Source organism: Selaginella moellendorffii, unplaced genomic scaffold, assembly GCF_000143415.4.
Source record: "Selaginella moellendorffii unplaced genomic scaffold, v1.0 SELMOscaffold_25, whole genome shotgun sequence".
Lineage (NCBI taxonomy): Eukaryota > Viridiplantae > Streptophyta > Lycopodiopsida > Selaginellales > Selaginellaceae > Selaginella > Selaginella moellendorffii.
The window spans coordinates 608,850-616,565 of NW_003314286.1; positions in this window are offsets into that span (position 1 = coordinate 608,850).

The following is a 7,716-nucleotide window of genomic DNA, read 5'->3' on the forward strand; positions in this document are numbered from 1 at the left end:
CACTAAAATGTATAAACTTGTATTACTTATTTAAATTTTCTAAAGTGTTTGTACTTTTTAAACTCTAGCACAAACTCTAGCACAATCAATTGTGCCTTTTATGGTATTCACCTTGAATGCATTTCTCTATTCATTTAACTCTACTCTTGATAGAGAAGGCAACTCCTCTTTCAATGGTCACCACCATGGAAGACGCCACAACCACCACCACCACCACCACCATCGTCGCGACGGTCACAATGCAGCAGTGGCCACACCAACACCCACAGCAGTAGTTACAGTGGTTCGGAGGACGCCGTGGTCGCTGCTCCAGCTTCTTCTCTGGGTTTTGGTTGCAATCTTGGTGCTGCTCGCGTGCTTTTTGCTTGTGCGATGGATGTTATCTCGCAGGAAGCAGCGCAGTAATGTGATCTTTCAGGATCCCGGGTGGCAGATCGAAGTTGTGGTGGACGATCCTCTGACTGAGAAGAAACAGCTGGAAGCTCACACTCGTGGTTTGCACAGCAATGGCACTCTAGGATTCTCCTCAAAGTGTCCTGCCAACACTGGCAGTGACGCGTAAGTCAGCACAGTGCATGCGTTGTCACATGGAAGATTGTGTACAAACAATCTTCAAGGAGATGAAGTTGCAGAGCAAGAAGACAGCAGGCTCTTGCTCATGGACAGTGAAGATCACATACAAGGGTCAACTACCAGACTTGGAAGTTATTGCACAGCTGGCTCGGAACATGGACTGGAAAATAGAGCAAGAACCTACCAAGTTTCGATTTGACTGAGCTATCCTCTAGAGTGACGGGGGAGCAGACGTTAGTGCACCTCCAAAGGCCAGAGAAGTTGCTTGAGACGAAAGGTTTGAGAAAAGGTAACGTACTACTTTTGCTCTCTGTTCTTGCAGGCGCTCAAATCTCAATTTCGATGAGAAGAAGCAGTGCAGGGCATAGCAGCCAGATAAGTTTCTCCAGAGTCAAGCCGGGAATCAAGCAAGTGCAATTGTGAAAGTATGGTCGAAGTCTACACTGCGGCTTGCAACACAGGTTGTTCAACAGGATGGGACGAAGAACAGGATAGGTTGGTCTACCTCGCAAATTGTGAATACAAAGCCGATGCATTCGTCACAAGCAGCCTCGTGGACATGTGGAAGCATCAGAAGTGTTCAGGAGGACAAATAAACATGACGTTGGTTGCCTGGAACACGATCATCATGGGACAGCACGTCTTCTATCAGATGCAACGAGAAGCTGGCCTGCCTCCAAACACTGAGACTTTGCATGGAGTAGCAAAACATCGTTTCCTGGGATATGCTGAGAACAACCTTTGCTCTTGAGTGCTATGAGCAAGCCAGCAGCCAAACGCTCAGACTTTCATGGTGGCGCTCAAGGCACACAGCGACTTAGCAGAGAAGAGGCTCCACTCACAAATCTGGGAGAGAAATCTGGATGGAATCCACTACTCAGCATGCTTGCTCAATGAGAGAAAAGCTTATCTTGGGAGGTTGGTAAACTTTGCAAGGAAAGAGTGTGATGCATGGTTGATGGAGCTGTCCATGAAACCCAAACAAAGATGGCACCTGAAAAGACGCAAAAGGATCTTAGCTGGCACACCATGGTGAAGGATAAAAAATATGAGAGACAATACTTATCTCTTCAGTAGTATCATTCATTGAGTATTTTAATTGATCAATGGTTATAAACATATTTATAATTTATAAGTCAAGATTAATATTATTCCATATCAATAGTAGAATAAACAAGAATATACTAGAAAGTGTTTAGGAAAGATTATAAATTATAAATAAAAAGAATAATCTAAATGAACAACAACTATTAGCTATTAAAATATCCTAGAATCTATATTTGAATACGAGTACTTGCCCAGCAAATGCTGGGTGGTTTACAAAGAGGTGGATGCGCGGAGAGTTTTCAACCAGATGGAGAGGCATGATGTTGTCTTGTGGACAACACTGATGCTCGGATACATCCAGGCAAAGCAAGCACCGGCTGTGTTGGATCTCTTCTCACGGATGCAGCAAGTCCAAGGCCTAGTACCCGACACTCCAACTTACACTGCTGCGCTCCAGGCCTGTGGGAGCTCCAAGGCTCTGGAGACTGGAAGTGCCATCCAGCAACAGATCTGTCATGCCAAGATGGAAGCTGAGGTGGTTGTCGTGAACTCTCTGTTGGGCTTCTACGGACGGTGTGGCTGCATGGCAGAAGCTTGTGAAGTTTTCAACTCAGCGCCCAGTGCGGGATGCGATGCTGTAACTTGGAACGCAATCATCTCCAGCTACTGCCACCAGGGAGATGTAGCCTCGGCTCTCAGGCTCTTTGAGCGGATGCTGGAGGATCACTGGCAGTGTACTTCAGCTTCTTCAGCTTCCCCTTCTTTGACAGCTCAAAGAACTCCTTTGATGCCTTCAGGTCGCACACACCATCTGGTCACTCGCATACCTTGCATCACCCACACCCACTGCCATAGTGCCAGTCAGCTCCAGGATTCAAGCATAGCCCAGCTCTTCATTTCTGGTGCACTCCCTCACCAGCCCTGCCTGTGGTGCTGCTCATGCACCTCTCGCAAGTGAGTTGATCCTAAAAGGAGCCTGGATTGTGTGCCCAACTACCATTCTACTTGCCCCTATTATCCCTGTGAGCACCTCCTCTAGGAGATTACAGATGCACAGACTCTCACGGGAATGCCCACACAACCGTGTCTGAGCAGAGCAGCCATGGAGCCCTAGGAGTGCATGGTGTAACACCTGTCACCACGCCCTCTTCCCTTCATTTGGACAAAAGAGTTCCAAGCGGTGCTGGCCTTGGAGGTGGCAGTGGTAATGCCGACTCATGCCTTGAGACATAGGGTTTCTATCATCTTGCTATATAGATTTGGCTTATAAGCATTTGACCCTTCATTTTTTAACTCTACCACTACCAAAGCAGACCTGGAACTGAAACAATGCTAGAAGAAAGCGCAGACAAATCAATTAAATCTTGACACAAACTGTACCAGGACATGTGTTGACACAGCATCTCAGATTTGGATCGCAAATCAGCAGCAATGGTAGGGGCTCTCTCGCCATTTCATAAACCCTAGAAAAACATTACAAAACAAAACCAATTCGCTTGATAGACTGCAAGCACAGTCATAGTCAACACATTTACATGCAACATGTGTCGCAGTGCTTTCTTCTCTCGCCCCACGCAGCTTGGCTGCCTCCCATTGGCCGGGAGAAAACATCAGTGCGATTATTCGCAAACACATGGTTAAAGAAATAATCCCTTTATGATTGGCTGGATCCAGTGGCCTAGAAAGTTCCTTATTGTGATAGATGAGTACTTGCCTGGCAAATGCTGGGTGGTTTACAAAGAGGTTTAATATAAAACCTCTTTATAAATAGTGTTGATTGTAAAAAGAGAAGGATCTTGAGGAAGGAGGTGGCCTTGGCGTGTGGTGTTTTGAACTTTAATTCTAATGCCATGTGGTGATATGCATCTTGATAAAGCCACATAAAGTTGCCCATGAGTGAAAACTAGGTGGGGCAAGTAAACTCTAACTCAGTCAAATGTCTATCTTTGGCATTTAGAGATTGTTAAGCAGTAACCTAAATGGATTGAAAATTGTCTTTTGAACATTTTGAACGGAATTTTTGTATTTGATGGTATTAGTGTGATACGTGGGATAAAAACTCTTGTCCCTTTAAATTGCCCCATCACAATTTCACAGTCTAAAACATTTGGTAGAGTATTTTTCAGGATGAGACATGTGCCATTGCATAGTCTTGCTAATGGAGACATATTCCTTAGGAGGATAAGAATAGCACATTGTTTGAGAGAGAGTTTATGTGGTGGGAACCAGAAGGTGTAATAGAATTTAGGAATTCTATTGGAAAATTTTCAAGATGTTTAGTATCAACAAAATCAACACTTTTGTAGATATATGTATCACTTTGTAATCTAAAGACAATAGTGTTATTGATTGCAAATGTGTCATCATTAAGTGGGATAAATATGACTTGATAGGGTTTGAAATATCAAGTACTGAAGGGTAGACAAAATCAATAATAGATGAATAAATTAGTTGTGTATGAAGTAATAAAATGGAGTTAGAAGGTAAAGATGGTAAATTTTGAAAATTTTCACCATTTCCAACTTTGAGAAGCCATTCAACCTATGATTTATCACTTTCAGCAAGTCATATATTTGTTTTCAAAGATAATTTTCTAAATAATCTCTATAATTTATTCATTTTTATAAAACTTGAAACAATTTGTGCCCTATGTCCATGTGGAATGACTGGAAGTGTCCATCTAAAGTCTCTGCTAGTGACAACAATTATGCCACCAAAAGATAATGATGTATTTTTAAGTCTTGCAACACTTGATCAACATTCCTCCACACTGCCAAGTCTTCTCACTTCATATGTCTGTGATCATGCATGGACTCCTCCATGCTTGGCCCCATAAGCCACCCTTTTTGAAGTTAGCACCTTCAACTAGGGTATTTGTTCCCCCAACTTGCCAATCTCACTTACCAAGTCATCCGACCATCGTAACATAATTCATGCATAAGCGTGGAAGTCCTTAACCATTGACTTTAGTTCAAAGCCCTTTCTTTGAACACTCAGGAACTACTTCCTCAACCTTGATAGCTTCGCCTCATGGCAAGCTTCAAGACCATGTTTCTGCTGCGCCACTTTGATTTTGCGCGTTCTATGAACCATTTACACTTGGCTTTCTAAGTATCAAACTACCTATAATTGTCTTTGGGAACCTTTTGAAGGAACTTTGTCCCTTAGCTTGCTAAGGCCTTTTCTTTCGCAAGCTTTTTAATAGCCATATGGTCTAACATGGACAATTCCATGCTTTAGACTCTCCATGGCATCACAGTCGTTAGTAATAACATGCTCAAGCACCCACTTGATTCTTCACTCCCAACTTGCATAACCATCCTTGGTTATGCTTGTCGATTCCTATGGTTTGGTTCCATCTCTTTACTACTTACTTTTGGCCTCACCCATTCCTTCAGTTATTCTCCTCCAGATTAGAAGAATTTCTTTACACTTTCTACCATGCCTTAGCAAATATTCATAAGGATGAACCTACCTGATAGCCTAGGGAGTGGTTCCTCAATCTAGATATGCTCACCTTGTAATCCCACACACTGGGATTAACGTTGCTACTTATGGGCCTTTATATGCCCATCATTAGCCTTTGCCAAAATCCCTTTTTAGTTTTGTCCAATTTGGATAGACAAACTTCTCCCGTCTCCACAACCTTGGACGTTTGGATAGCACCTCCTATCCCTCATTCACTAAAGACTTTGTCCCTTGGGCTTTATCCATTGCCCTCCCAACACCGAATACCACCTCCTGGTGTTCTAGAGTGCTTGGGTGTCCTAATGATGGCCTCTTTGACAATGAGTATTCCCTTTACGACATTGATTTACTATATGGTAACATAAGCAATTTATCCCTCATAAAGGTATATCTAACTTCTTTATCCCAATAAAAAGTCTTAGGTAGTTACTTTTTACCAGTTTAACGAATTATTTTGCACCTTTTGCTTAGTTGCCTCATAATTGTCAAGTCCTACAACTCATTGTTAGTGCTTCCACACCTCCATCATTATTTGGGTCACTACACTCTAACCGCATGCCTTCCAGCTTAGGCTATGCTATTCCTATTTCCATTGGGATTCCTTTGGAAGGGGTTTTTATAAACCCGCCAACTTGACCTCAAGGCAGCATGCTTTGGAACATTCGGTGTTTCCACACCATCGGCTCCACGAGCCTACCTCTATAACACTTCTTACTTGTGTTTAGGTTTTTGCTAAGACCAATATAGTTGCCTCTTATACCAACTATCCATTAGCATTACACTATAGAGTTTACGCACAACTTTGTGTCAAAGTTGTTTTCTTTCGGGAAACTCTTTTCCACAACTTTAGCATGGCACATTCTGCCACCAATAAGATACCCACTGTTCTCATACTTGGATCTTAAGATCCTCCCCATCCTTCGTGGGGCACAATACACCTCAATCCAAATGCTTTTTCCAATCCCTTAGGACCATTCTTTGACTCTTCTTGAGTCATCTAGCATTTTTGGACTTTGCTAAACCAATGACTTGTAAAGTTCTATTTTTAAGGTGCTAGCTCACTAGAATACAACTTCATGTATTTATGTCTTATTCATAAGGACCATTTTTGCAAATGTTACTTCAACACTTTATTATTTTCCATTCTTTGTGGGTTACCGTTACCCCTTAGGACTATCAGTCCCTATGATAAGGATACTGACTCATCCTTTGAGCATACCCCCAACTCCTTGAGTTTGTTCCAGCATTTATAAAAAGTAGCTCTGCCTACCATTTCAAGGACTCGTGTCTTTATCCGTACTTGACCTCTCACGATCATCAATTCTGGTCTCAAATTCATAAGCACCAGCCTCAACTATGTGAGGATAATGTTATGACTCCTTTATTCTTTTGGAGTCTCTATCTTTCCCGTGATCCCAACTATAGTTGTTTACCACAACTACCTTAGCCAGTTTGCTAAGTCAAATGCTCATTTAGATCACACCCTCAACTCTCTAAGGAAAACCTTATATTGTTCCCAAGATCCCGAAATTGTTCCATTATTGGCCCTTTTCTATCCACCGCCTCACCTACAAGTTCACACATGAATTGTAGTGGAGAGCCATGTCTTCCCGACCTACTACTCCTCAAGGATAGGCCCACTCCTAGGACCTTTCATTGCTAACACTAACGGTGATATACTTGAGCACTAATAAAAGTCAAACTAAGGAACAACTTCGATACCAAATTGTAAGTGACTAAATTTTTCCATTTTACTTTAGTCACTTAACCACCTCTCTGACCACTATGAAGAGTCTCACTCACAACCTCCATAAGTCCAATTCAGGACTTAGGGCTTGTTAACCCCGAGAATGGTATCCATGCCACTCAACATTTGCACTTAGTTCAAGTGCTCCACGTGTCCGATCCCATGATCGACACCCCAAGGTACCACCAACATATCAACCTGTTACGCTAGGCCATGCCCATTCACCTTGGTCATATCAATGGTCCAACACCACCTGCATTGCAATCCCGTCTCTCAAAGACTAAGCCATCCATCCATGAGTGGTCATCCCAGATCCACTCCTTAGCATCCTTAAGATGCCCGTAGACATGGAGAATAGCCTTCCCCAATATCTCCATTCCAGTCCCCACCAAATCCCTTTCTGTCCATGGCTGTGTTCGCCAATGCTGCCACTGAATCAAGGCCCATAGGCCCGACCACTAAGTCCTACTGTCCTCGGGACTTCCTCATTGTGTGACTGTGTCTTTGGTCACCACACTAGAGAGCTATTCCCCTTCCCTTCCACAGTCTGGGACTTTGGGACAACATTTTGAAACACCGTGGCCCTACGCGGGCCTCATGGGTACTCTCCCCGCCTTCTGCCTTTGGGTGCTCTAGCCATGGACTTAGAGCAAGGTTCTGTTAAACCACGCCAAGTATCCAAGTATATAGTGCCACCTATGCTTGGACTAGGAGCATCGACTATTTGATCTCTAGGGGGAACTAGAGCTGGCTTTTGAACACTTCACCAAGTTACCCCACTTGTTAGTCTGTGTTCACTCTAGCCTTGGACTTCCCAGTAGTTATCCCATCACCCAGCACCTAGGCACAGACTTCCTAGACCAAACTGGGCTTTCCTAGCC